At 33.2% G+C, this 12,999-nt stretch overlaps 4 non-coding genes across 4 annotated transcripts; 2 read left to right on the plus strand and 2 right to left on the minus strand.

The window, feature by feature from the left end:
- The first annotated feature begins 1,516 nt into the window (after positions 1–1,516).
- TRNAC-GCA (transfer RNA cysteine (anticodon GCA)) lies at positions 1,517–1,587 on the plus strand. The gene has a single exon. It is a non-coding gene; the product is annotated as a tRNA-Cys (tRNA).
- Positions 1,588–3,732: 2,145 nt separating this feature from the next.
- TRNAD-GUC (transfer RNA aspartic acid (anticodon GUC)) lies at positions 3,733–3,806 on the minus strand. Its single transcript has one exon. It is a non-coding gene; the product is annotated as a tRNA-Asp (tRNA).
- A 457-nt stretch (positions 3,807–4,263) lies between these two features.
- Positions 4,264–4,347, minus strand: TRNAY-GUA (transfer RNA tyrosine (anticodon GUA)). The gene has a single exon. It is a non-coding gene; the product is annotated as a tRNA-Tyr (tRNA).
- Positions 4,348–5,288: 941 nt separating this feature from the next.
- On the plus strand, positions 5,289–5,360 carry TRNAT-GGU (transfer RNA threonine (anticodon GGU)). Its single transcript has one exon. It is a non-coding gene; the product is annotated as a tRNA-Thr (tRNA).
- Positions 5,361–12,999: the final 7,639 nt, after the last annotated feature.

Below are 12,999 nucleotides of genomic sequence, written 5' to 3' on the forward strand. Positions count from 1 at the left end.
TCACACGAGCCCATATCCTTGCTTTTTTATCAATCTCTAATTCTAATCTACCCCCCCAGTCTGATATTATAGTGCCAGTATAGACCGGAATTCCGTTAGGGTCCAATTCTGAACGGTAATAGATACCAGGACTTTGCAATATTTGATTGATTACTATTCTGTATATTCCATTTACTATAGAAGTTCCCAGAGAATTCATTAGAGGAATATTTCCAACAAAAATAGTTTGTTTTTGTATATCTCTACTACTTTTCCAAATTAATCCCGCGGATATATATAATTCAGCAGAATATGTAAGTGATTCATATACAGCATCTTTTTCGTTTATCAAGGGTTCTAATAATTGATATGTTTCGGCAAATAATTGAAATTCAATTTCTTGATCTGTATCCTCAATTTTTGGAAACTTAAAAAGCCCTTCTGTTAAGCCCCGATCAATGAACCTACAAAACCCTTCAAATTGTATCTGATTCAATCCAGGTAGTGTAGACATTTCTTCATTTTCACTCCCAAGCATTTTCAATTTCCCCGTGAATTTTATCGAAAAATATTCCACGATTTGCTGTCATGCTTCATCAAATCACATGAATCCATTTAGCAATATTGGAATTTCTATTCTTTATACTGAATTACATGAAATCTTACCTAATCCCGTGTATCAAATATTTCTTAGTGTATGAAATACCTATTATGAAAAGAGAAAGAAATATTAGAATTTGATACTCAACTTCGAAGGAATTTGCAACAAAACAAACAGATAGAATCGAAAGTCTAATCTAAAAAAGGATTGGAAATTTCTACGGGCATTTCAATATTTTTTTTAGGAATCTAAAAAAATGCATTTCATTTCTATCATTATTATGATATTACATATTCAAATTCAATTGGATACAAAAAAAAATCCATTCGAAATTGTCAAGAAAAGATATATTTTGAAGTGAAGTATTTTGGAGAGAATTGGGGAGAATATGATTAGAGTATGTTATGTGTAATGTAATAAGGCTTGTATTTTTGAAACATGCATATATTTAACTGCAGCTATAGATCTGTCTCTAACTTTATTGCAGTCATATTTGTTCAGGATAACAAACACATAACATGTTGTGTGAATTTTTACAAATTTTCTATTGAAAATTGTAAAAAAAGAATAAGCACGATAATTTCTTGAAAATACCGTATAGTATTGGTATTCTATATCTATATAGATATGGATAAGATACTCGATTAGATAATATCTGTGTAACAGATCAAATTGATATTCTAGGGTTTACATATATTGAAAGTTGCTGTTATAATTAGAATGAACAAAGTTAAAAAAAAAAGCAATATTGATTGGTTATGTATCAATTTTTATTTTCTGATCTCATTAAGAAAAAAAAATTTCTATTCAAATATTCAAGAATAATTCATAAAAGAATAGTTAACGGTTGCGATTTGTCTCAAGATTGTTTTTCAATTTTTCAATAGAAAGAAAAGGGGGGAGTATTCTCAAAAACTTCATATCTATATTTTTATTGGCGGCATGGCCGAGTGGTAAGGCGGGGGACTGCAAATCCTTTTTCCCCAGTTCAAATCCGGGTGTCGCCTGATCGATAAGAAACTGTAAATGAAAGATTATATTACGTTTTTTTAGAAAACTTTTTTTCCAACAGAAGCAAGCGAGGGAAAAGGAGTCTTGAGAATTGCGTTTGATTCGAAATTATAAGCATCAGTAGCTTAAAAAATGTTGTAAATATTTTTGTCTCGAATTCAAGGAAAGATTCTAGTAGTGAAAAGGAATCCATAAATTTAGAAATGATAGTTCGTTCACTACACAACTATTGTAGTGTCTGTCTCCTGACTGGGTCTTTTATTAGATTGGATTAAGAATAAGTCGGATAGGAAAGTCCATTTTTAGGTAGAGAAAAGGCAGAAGAAAAACCTTCTATACAGACTAATTTAAAGTTTATGAGTGCTTCCACATTTTATCAATATTATTTATTTAGATCAATTCTATTTAATAGCTTTAATTTAGCTAATTCGCTTTCGTAATATTCAAAAAAAGTATTCTTTAGATTTTCATATTCTATATTCTAATAAAATTAAAAAGTTTTGATTCTAAAATCGAATAGAAAAGAAAAAAAGTTTTTTTAATTATTTTAGAGAACGAATTGGGAGACATTTAAGGGACTATTTCAAATAGAAAGAAGAGTATAAGTATGCAAATGAATCTGTCTTGATTCTTTTTTTATGAAATCCTTAAGGAAATGATAAAAGAGAAATCTTAATATTCCCACCTGGTAGTAACATTCATTGACTTATAACTTCCTATAATTTTTTTATGTTTAATGTTTTATGATTTTACTAAAAATAATCAAAAAAAACTTTTTAGATGTTCTAATAACTAATAAATAGAATGAATTCTTGTTTTTCGTGAATGATGTTAGCCCAGAATCCTTTTTTTGACTCTGTAATAGCAATTCCACTATTATAGTATAGTATTTTTAGCGAATAATACAAAAAAAAGAATAGAATAAAAAATTTGAAAAAATAATGAAATAGTTCCTTCATATTTATAGAGATAGGAGACAAAATTTACATGGATATAGTAAGTATTGCTTGGGCTGCTTTAATGGTAGTTTTTTCATTTTCCCTTTCCCTCGTAGTATGGGGAAGAAGTGGGCTATAGGGATACTAAAAATTGAGTTAAGGGATCCAAGTAACCTTGTTGATTTCTACCTGAATTTTTGAATTTCGAAACTATTGAATGAAAATATTTCATTTAAACTAATACTAATTAATTGAGTTCAAATAGAAAATCTATCTTGATTCTATTATATTTTAGTAGTGTAATGTATTCTATGTATCTTATAGGAATTGAAAATACTCTTTCAATCAAACAAATATTTTCATTATTCCCATATTCCTATTTTGAGAAAAACAAGGGAATCAAAAAGAAGAAGAAATGGATTCCTATTCCAATCAAATTTTTCTTAAAATTTCTATTTCGATGAACTGACGCTTAACCTGGTTATATAGATATATATATATATGGAAAATGGCGGACCGTGTAATAACCATTCCTGTTTTTTTACCCCCTTTTTTTCCTAAGATACCGGAATTGTTTGTAAAAAGAATCTGAAAAAAAAAATTGGACGCAATTCTCAGATAGTAGAAATCAAATTGATTTCTACTATCTGGATTACGCTGATTGTACGATCATTTTTTTAAATCATTCATAAAAATGAAGAAATCATATTTCAGTGAAATTAGTCACTTTTACTTACCGTTTTTACATAAATTATAAGTAAAAAAGCAGTAGGAACTAGAATAAACAGTGCAGTAGCAATAAATGCGAGAATATTTACTTCCATAATCTTTATTATGTTCTATTTCTCTTAAATTTCTAAAAAAAAAATTCGGGATTTAATCCCATAGAAATGTTCAATCTTTCAACAATGGTATAAATTGGATTTCAATGATATCAAATCGGATCAATATCATGAATCACAAAATCTGAGCTATCAAATCAACTCATGAAATAGTATAACATAGGAAGATCTTTTATCCATACTAAATAAAACAAAAAAACATTTATTCTTGATGAAAGTCCAAAATCCCTTTCCTTCCTTTTTCGGCGAAACAAATGAAAAAGCAGGGGGGGGCCCCAAATAAAATTTTGTTTATCAATTTGATTCCCTACAAATACACAAAAAAGGAATTTATTTTTTATTTTTTTGGATTTATATCCAACGGGATTGACGGGGCTCGAACCCGCAGCTTCCGCCTTGACAGGGCGGTGCTCTGACCAATTGAACTACAATCCCAGGGAAAGGGGTGTACTGTATAAATATTTTTACGGACCGTTTCTGTCAAACCTTTTCTTTTTCTATTTCGGATTCGAACCTTTTTGTTGTAAATGAAAAAAGCGCATTTTTTTATATATTGATATGTATATCGATATCCACTTTAGTGAGATCGACACAAATTACTCGTAATCCGTTTCTTATTCTTATTCTATTAACAAATCGATTGAAAATTGAATCAATGAAAAAAAAATATTTTTTTTTTCAATTTTTCCTTATATTTTCTACTTACAGATCTTGACATGAATACCGATTATTAACAAGATTTTGAATTTGTGGAAAGAAATATGGAATACAGAAAAAAAAGAAATAACCTTAGATATGTTTAATATTTTGATTCTTCCGTATCATAGCACATCAGTCATTTCCAGAGAACTATAAATGGGTTATAGAATTTCATAGTGGATCGGCAAATTCTTGGGCCGAGCTGGATTTGAACCAGCGTAGACATATTGCCAACGAATTTACAGTCCGTCCCCATTAACCGCTCGGGCATCGACCCAGCACAATAGGAAGAATACATTTCAGTTTTTATTGAAAATTTTTGATCAACTTCCTTTCGTAACACCCTACCCCCAGGGGAAGTCGAATCCCCGCTGCCTCCTTGAAAGAGAGATGTCCTGAACCACTAGACGATGGGGGCATACTTGCCCGACCGCCATTATACTACGTTCATAGTATGAACAGTTTTTTGCAATTGTCAATATAATGATATGATTCGATAAAAAAAAATATTTTTCGTTCTTTCATAATTCCATAGAAATTTTTTATTAATCATTTATATTTCTAAATTTTTTTATTCCAGTCATAATAAGAAAAAAAAAGAAGTAATGTTCCAATAAAGAGAAAATTCTTCACAGGAATGATTCGTTTGTTGCAAAGGACGAGAGGTTAAAACTTCATTTCTATCATTTATTACTAATACTAAGATTCGATAGGTAGATTTATATCTAATACTAAGAAAAAAAACTTTGGAAAATAGAATTTTTCAATAAAAAAATAAAAATTTGGTTTAGGGACAGAACATATTGAATCCATTTTATCAATGATTCGATTTTATCAATGTTTCGATGAAATATTTTATTTTGTGAGTACATTTATGTATCAATAAAAAGAATTTAGTGTTATGATTAGAATGACTTCAAGAATCCATTTTGAAATAATATATTTGATATGGATCAAATCCAATCTTAATCAATTCTTTTTTTTAACTATATTCTATTCACTAGGTAAATCCAATTTTTTGTTCTTTGATGAGTCATTATACAAATAATAGATATTGATGTACATGTATTCTAATCCCATTTATATCATTTAATTTATATAATTTATATAAATTTATAGAAATAATTTATATAAATTTATAGAATAAGTATACACAGTAACAAATATATGTACTAGTCATGCTAGTTCCTTATTTAGAAATTGAAAGAAAGAAAAAGGGCCCTTTTAACTCAGTGGTAGAGTAACGCCATGGTAAGGCGTAAGTCATCGGTTCAAATCCGATAAGGGGCTTTTTACTTTTTTTTTCAAAAGCAATAGTCTTTCTATTTGAAGGAAGAATAAAAAGATTCTTGATATTTTGAAAAAGTTTCTATTTGTAATAAAAAAGAAAAAGTGTAAAATTCAATAATGGAAAAATAAAAAAAAGTAAGTGGACCTAACCCGTTGAATTATATTTATATCTACTATTCTGATATTCAAATTTGATAAAGATTCAATTCGAACAATTTTTTTTCTTTTTAAGACTTTTTTCGTTTAGACTCCCTAAGAATCTCTGAATATTTCCAATGAAATCTTCTTGTTTCTGAACTAAGAAAAAAGGTTATGCCTTTTCTTTACTCAGAAGGGCCTTAATACGAATTTCAAGTTCCACCAAACAAGTTTTTTTAAAATTAAAATGAAACATATTTTTTTCCATAAATTTCTATTATTTCTATAAGATTAGATAGAATCTTATAGAAATAATAGAAAAATACATTAAATTATGTCTTCACATATCAAATAGTTTCTTTTCATATCGATGTGTACGATATTTTTCCAGCAATTCATATATATGAGACAAAAACTTTCATTTACAGTTTTTTCTTTTTATTATAGTATTTATAAAAAAAAATGAAATACTAAAGAAAAAACTGTAAATGAAATAGAAATTTAGAAAACCTATGATCCTACAGTAGTTTCCTAGACAAAATAGAAGTCAATTCACAACCAAACTTCAAGAATAAGTTTCTTTGATGAAAGGAGAGAAATATGTCTGAAGATCCGCTAGGTATAAGAAGTGAAACAGGGGATCATTTGTTTCTTGAACAGTTCTGAAAAAAAAATTTCTATCGGATTTTGGAGTCATAGCAGATTTTATGATTGATGACTTGGAAGATTTTTAAGAATAGATAAGGAATAACCACATCGAGTTCATGGATTTGCCCTAGATATCAATAGACCCATAAATGATTTTTTATTCGAAACCGATTAGAAAACAAGGGAAAGTATACTTATATATTCTATATATATATAGAGAGAGAAATGAATAGAGATAAATGATCAAGGTCCGTCCCATCTCTGAAAATGCTCTATGAGGTGTTGGGAAATGGTTGAAGTAGTTGAATAGGAGGATCGCTATGACTATAGCTCTTGGTAAATTTACCAAAGATGAAAATGATTTATTTGATATTATGGATGACTGGTTGCGGAGGGACCGTTTCGTTTTTGTGGGTTGGTCCGGTCTATTACTCTTTCCTTGCGCCTATTTCGCCTTGGGGGGTTGGTTTACAGGTACGACCTTTGTAACTTCATGGTATACTCACGGCTTGGCAAGTTCTTATTTAGAAGGCTGCAACTTCTTAACCGCTGCAGTTTCCACTCCCGCTAATAGTTTAGCACACTCTTTGTTGTTACTGTGGGGTCCTGAAGCACAGGGAGATTTTACCCGTTGGTGTCAGTTAGGCGGTCTGTGGACTTTTGTTGCTCTCCACGGTGCTTTCGGATTAATAGGTTTCATGTTACGTCAATTTGAACTTGCTCGATCTGTTCAATTGCGACCTTATAATGCAATCGCATTCTCAGGTCCAATTGCTGTTTTTGTTTCTGTATTCCTTATTTATCCACTGGGTCAGTCTGGTTGGTTCTTTGCTCCAAGTTTTGGTGTAGCAGCTATATTTCGATTCATCCTCTTTTTCCAAGGATTTCATAATTGGACATTAAACCCATTTCATATGATGGGAGTTGCTGGTGTATTGGGCGCTGCACTACTATGCGCTATTCATGGTGCAACCGTAGAAAATACTTTATTTGAAGATGGTGATGGCGCAAATACATTCCGTGCTTTTAACCCAACCCAAGCTGAAGAAACTTATTCAATGGTTACTGCTAATCGCTTTTGGTCCCAAATCTTTGGGGTTGCTTTTTCCAATAAACGTTGGTTACATTTCTTTATGTTATTTGTACCAGTAACTGGTTTATGGATGAGTGCTCTTGGGGTAGTCGGTTTGGCCCTGAACCTACGTGCTTATGACTTCGTTTCTCAAGAAATCCGCGCAGCGGAAGATCCTGAATTTGAGACTTTCTACACAAAAAATATTCTCTTAAACGAAGGTATTCGTGCGTGGATGGCAGCTCAAGATCAGCCTCATGAAAACCTTATATTCCCTGAGGAGGTTCTACCACGTGGAAACGCTCTTTAATGGAACTTTAGCTTTAACTGGTCGTGACCAGGAAACTACCGGTTTCGCTTGGTGGGCCGGGAATGCCCGACTTATCAATTTATCTGGTAAACTATTAGGGGCCCATGTAGCCCATGCTGGATTAATAGTATTCTGGGCCGGAGCAATGAACCTTTTTGAAGTGGCTCATTTCGTACCCGAGAAGCCCATGTATGAACAAGGTTTAATTTTGCTTCCCCACCTAGCTACTCTAGGTTGGGGAGTAGGTCCTGGGGGGGAAGTTATAGACACTTTTCCATACTTTGTGTCTGGAGTACTTCACTTAATTTCCTCTGCAGTATTGGGCTTTGGCGGTATTTATCATGCACTTCTGGGACCTGAGACTCTTGAAGAATCTTTTCCGTTCTTCGGTTATGTATGGAAAGATAGAAATAAAATGACTACAATTTTGGGTATTCACTTAATCTTGTTAGGTATAGGTGCTTTTCTTCTAGTATTCAAGGCTCTTTATTTTGGAGGTATATATGATACATGGGCTCCGGGGGGGGGAGATGTAAGAAAAATAACCAATTTGACCCTTAGTCCAAGTATTCTATTTGGATATTTATTAAAATCGCCTTTTGGGGGCGAAGGGTGGATTGTTAGTGTGGACGATTTGGAAGATATTATTGGAGGGCATGTATGGTTGGGTTCCATTTGTATACTTGGTGGAATCTGGCATATCTTAACCAAACCCTTTGCATGGGCTCGGCGTGCACTTGTATGGTCTGGAGAAGCTTACTTATCTTATAGTTTAGGTGCTTTATCTGTTTTTGGTTTTATTGCTTGTTGCTTTGTCTGGTTTAATAATACCGCTTATCCTAGTGAGTTTTATGGGCCCACTGGTCCAGAAGCTTCTCAAGCTCAAGCATTTACTTTTCTAGTTAGAGACCAACGTCTTGGGGCTAATGTAGGATCTGCTCAAGGACCTACAGGTTTAGGTAAATATCTAATGCGTTCCCCGACTGGAGAAGTTATTTTTGGCGGAGAAACTATGCGTTTTTGGGATTTGCGTGCTCCTTGGTTAGAACCTCTAAGGGGTCCTAATGGTTTAGACTTGAGTAGACTGAAAAAAGATATACAGCCTTGGCAAGAACGTCGTTCTGCGGAATATATGACTCATGCTCCTTTAGGTTCATTAAATTCCGTGGGTGGCGTAGCTACAGAGATTAATGCAGTCAATTATGTTTCTCCTAGAAGTTGGTTAGCTACTTCTCATTTTGTTCTAGGATTCTTTCTATTTGTAGGCCATTTATGGCACGCGGGAAGAGCTCGCGCAGCTGCCGCAGGATTTGAAAAAGGAATTGATCGCGATTTTGAACCTGTTCTTTCCATGACTCCTCTTAATTGAGACGTGAGATCCAATGAAGTAGAAATCCCTTTTTTTTACTATAAATATTTGGTTGAGTAGAGCGAGTCGTAAAGAAGAATTTATTTTCCTATTTTCTTAGTTTCTATCGAATCTTTTTTTCGGGATGTTGAGGATATATAGCCCAGTCCGAAAAAAAGATTCGATAGAAACTAAGAAAATAAACAAATCTATTCATCGAGAAAAAGGAGAGAGAGGGATTCGAACCCTCGATAATTCTTTGTTTCAAACTATACCGGTTTTCAAGACCGGGGCTATCAACCACTCAGCCATCTCTCCAAAAGCTAATATATATATTTTTTTATCTTTATTCCACTGAGTAGACCATGAGTATTTGAATTGATACCCTTTTATCGACCCATAGGAAAGATATTCAATGTGAATTTATTGGTTTAGTTTTCTATCGGTATGTATATAGGTACAAAATCCAGCATGCCTTTTTGTGAAGTAAAAAAACTATCCTCGATCCAAGCCTCAAAAGGGTTGATAATAAACAAAATCAATGAATTCATGATAAAACCCTTCTGCGTTTTTCCATTTACAAATTTTTTTTTCAATGAATATTAAGAAAGGCATCCAGGGGTTGAGGGATCAAATGGTAAAGTTCTTTTGTTGGTAAATTGGAGGATTAGAAACATGACTATTGCTTTCCAATTAGCTGTTTTTGCATTAATTGCTATTTCATTTATTTTATTGATTAGTGTACCTGTTGTATTTGCTTCTCCTGAAGGTTGGTCAAATAACAAAAATGTTCTATTTTCCGGTACATCATTATGGATTGGATTAGTGTTTCTAGTGGGTATTCTTAATTCTCTCATTTCTTGAAGTTCTTTTTATTCTAGATTAAAAATGAAATGACCCCTCCCTCAGAATTCTTTCGGATTGTCAGCCATAAAGGGAATAGATCAGTTCCTAAAAAAAAAAAAGAAAACTATAACACATTACATTCTAAGGGGGAGTAAACTTCTTCTATTGGAAAAATCTTATATCTTATACTTATATGGTGGTACATTGTGAAACTAAAAGAAATAAAATAGAAAAAATGAACTATAAAAATTTGAATTTCATTTGAATATTCTATTCATATTAATATGATATGAATAGAATATTCAAATGAAATACTATAAATCTATTTATACGTCGTCTAGTATTTAATAATATAGAATATCTATCTGTATCTCTATATAGATAAATATAATTTTTTATTAATAGGAACTTACTTTTTTAAGAAAAAAGTAAATCAAAATATTCGATAGAATGATAATTTCAATTCAATTATATAGATATATAGAAAAAAACCATATATAATAATAGAAATGTAATAATAGAAATGGGAATTCTTGATAAAAATGAATAGTAATAGAAAATATTTTATTTGGGAGACAATATCTATTATCTAAATTTCTTTTTCATTATCCCTATATCCCTATATAGAATATCAGGCCCATCTCTGTATAAATAGAATCGCATATCAAGTACAATGAAAACGCGGATATAGTCGAATGGTAAAATTTCTCTTTGCCAAGGAGAAGACGCGGGTTCGATTCCCGCTATCCGCCCTATGTATTTAATAGTCATAGTATGAAAAATGCCATAGAATTTACTGCGTATAATGCCCTTCTTCTTGAAACCTTGTTTTTTTATCAAATTCAAAAAGTTGCGGAGACGGGATTTGAACCCGTAACCTCAAGGTTATGAGCCTTGCGAGCTACCAAGTTGCTCTACTCCGCGATAAAGAAAAGAATTGATAACTAATGAACAAAAACAAAGATGGAATGCGTCCCTTTACCATATCTATATAAATAGAATAAACCATTTATACATAACGGTAAAGGGACCCTCCTATGATCGCTGATAATAAAATGAAAAAAATGAAGATAATTGGAAATCCTTACCAACTGGATCTTGTTGCACCCGGCAAGAAACATGCATGAACCATTTCCCGAAGTATGTGTCCAGATAATCCAAAGTCTCGATAATTAGCTCTCGGTCTTCCGGTCGAAAAACAACGTCGATGAAGACGTATAGGTGCACTATTACGCGGTAGTGATTCTAATTTTCCATGAATTTCCCATTTCTCACTTAACGACGGAACTTTGCTTATTTCTTTTTTTGAGGATCGGCGAATCAAATGATATTTCTGTTCCAATTTTTGTCTCTTCTTTTCCCTCTGAATAACACTTTTCCTTGCCATAATGGTTAATTTGCTATTAGCATCAATGATAGAAGTCGGATCCTAGATGTATAAGTGGCTTCTCTTCCCTATAGAAGGAAATGAGATTCTTGCCAGATATATATAATAAAGAATTCAATTAACCGAATTTGCCCGATGTAGAGGCAATTAAGAAGGCTGCATAAGTAAATATATAACCTACGGAAAAGTGGGCTAGTCCAACCAATCTTGCTTGCACAATGGAAAGAGCCACTGGTTTATCTCTCCATCGAATCAAATTAGCCAAAGGTGTACGTTCATGAGCCCATGCCAAAGTTTCAATCAATTCCTGCCAATATCCGCGCCAAGAAATTAAGAACATAAATCCAGTAGCCCAAACAAGATGTCCAAACAAGAACATCCATGCCCAGACTGATAAACTATTCATACCAAAAGGGTTATATCCATTGATAAGTTGTGAAGAGTTCAACCATAGATAATCTCTTAACCATCCCATCAAATAGGTAGAAGATTCATTAAACTGTGAAATATTACCCTGCCATAGTGTAATGTGTTTCCAATGCCAATAAAAAGTAACCCATCCAATGGTATTTAACATCCAGAAAACTGCCAAATAAAATGCGTCCCAAGCGGAAATATCACAAGTTCCGCCTCGTCCCGGGCCATCACAAGGAAAACTATAACCAAAATCTTTTTTATCAGGCATTAACTTAGAACCACGCGCATCCAAAGCACCTTTTACTAAAATCAAAGTAGTTGTATGTAAACCAAGAGCAATAGCATGATGAACCAAGAAGTCTCCAGGCCCTATTGTTAAGAATAGAGAATTACTATTCTCATTTACAGCGTTTAACCAACCAGGCAACCATATGCTTCGTCCCGCATTGAACGCCGGACTGTTCGTTGAAGATAAAAGTATATCGAACCCATAGGAAGTTTTACCATGAGCAGATTGTATCCATTGGGCAAATATAGGTTCAATCAAAATTTGTTTCTCCGGAGTACCAAAAGCAAGCATGACATCGTTATGGACATAAAGTCCCAGAGTATGGAACCCCAGAAAGAGGCTAGCCCAACTTAAGTGGGATATGATAGCTTCTTTATGGTCTAACATTCTTGCCAAGACATTATCTTGATTCTGCTCTGGATTATAATCTCTAATAAAAAAGATAGCTCCATGAGCAAAAGCCCCTGTCATAATGAAGCCTGCTATATATTGATGATGAGTATATAAGGCAGCTTGAGTAGTAAAGTCTTGCGCTATAAACGCATAAGCAGGTAAAGAGTACATGTGTTGTGCTACCAAGGAAGTAATAACCCCTAAAGAGGCTAGAGCAAGACCTAATTGAAAATGAATTGAATTATTGATTGTATCATAAAGACCCTTATGCCCACGCCCCAATCTACCCCCCGGAGGAGTATGTGCTTCTAAAAGATCTTTAATACTGTGACCAATCCCGAAATTAGTTCTATACATATGGCCAGCAACTAGAAAAATAAACGCAATAGCCAAATGATGGTGTGCAATATCAGTTAACCATAAACTTTGAGTTTGCGGATGAAATCCTCCGAGAAGTGTTAGAATAGCAGTTCCTGCTCCTTGAGGGGTACCAAATATATGATTATTGGAATCTGGGTTTTGAGCATAAAGATTCCACTGACCTGTAAAAAATGGACCTAATCCCTCGGGGTGCGGCAAGATATCTAATAAATTGTTCCATCGAACGGATTCCCCCCTGGACCCCGGAATAGCAACATGAACTAAATGCCCTGTCCAAGCCAAGGAACTTACTCCGAATAGTCCTGACAAATGATGATTGAGGCGGGATTCGGCATTTTTAAACCACGAAACACTCGGTTTCCATTTTGGTTGTAGGTGTAACCAACCTGCTATTAAAGATATAATAGAAA

This window comes from Vigna unguiculata, unplaced genomic scaffold (genome assembly GCF_037176805.1).
Source record: "Vigna unguiculata cultivar grain cowpea cultivar isolate G323 ecotype 2 unplaced genomic scaffold, ASM3717680v1 ptg000289l, whole genome shotgun sequence".
NCBI classification, from domain to species: Eukaryota; Viridiplantae; Streptophyta; class Magnoliopsida; order Fabales; family Fabaceae; genus Vigna; species Vigna unguiculata.